The following is a 787-nucleotide window of genomic DNA, read 5'->3' as shown; positions in this document are numbered from 1 at the left end:
TTAAGGCTGTAATTAGCAATGAGGCTGTGTTTTCACTCCAAGGTTTGTAATCTCCTTAGCAAGATAAACTAAGAACTCTACCCAAGCTTCATTTTCCTACCCAATGCACTGGTCTTCAGGGCCAGGAGCAGCACAGGCCTGAGGAGTGATCCCCGGGTGTGGGTTGGTGTCAGCTAGGAAGGAGCCCTGGACACTAGTCCCGTATCTGCGACAAGATCCCAATGTCACCTTGAGGAAATCAATTGCTCTCTGGACCTCAGTTACTTCATCTAATCCTCATTTGGGTTGGATGACTTCTCTGACAACTTTTCAGTTCTGGGAGCTCCCCAGTGAGTGAGTTCCAATGATCTCCCCAAGAAGCTCCCAAGACAAACCTCATCAAAGGGACATCCTGTCCTGCTCCAGTTTCTTGGTCACAGCCTTTGCAGTGGACGAGCAGAGACGGGGAAGCATGGTTTCCCTGGAACCACACACAATGGGTCTCTGCCACTCCTTCCAGGCTGCCTCAGGCTCCAGACCTGCAGAGGGTACCCTGTACCTCCTACCTCTCTGAGGGCTTAGGTGAGACTTCTCAGTATGATAGGAGCTGAGAGTGCAGCTTTTGTGGATTAAATTTGAAGTCCAGGAAGAACTCTAATGCTATTGGCTAGATGTGATTGAAATTTAAAAAGGGTTCATTTTCTATCCTTGCTTCAGGCTGCTGTTTTGTGTGTCTGGGTGTAGGGGAGGGGGTATCCACTTGGAGCTGAGCGGTGCAGTTTCAGTTCTGGATTGCCAATGAAAATGA

This window comes from Heterocephalus glaber, unplaced genomic scaffold, assembly GCF_053883595.1.
Source record: "Heterocephalus glaber isolate CG9 unplaced genomic scaffold, H.glaber_assembly_v1.0 deba00001662, whole genome shotgun sequence".
Classification (NCBI taxonomy): domain Eukaryota; kingdom Metazoa; phylum Chordata; class Mammalia; order Rodentia; family Bathyergidae; genus Heterocephalus; species Heterocephalus glaber.
The sequence above is the reverse complement of the archived record's forward strand: the minus strand, read 5'-3'. Positions refer to the sequence as shown.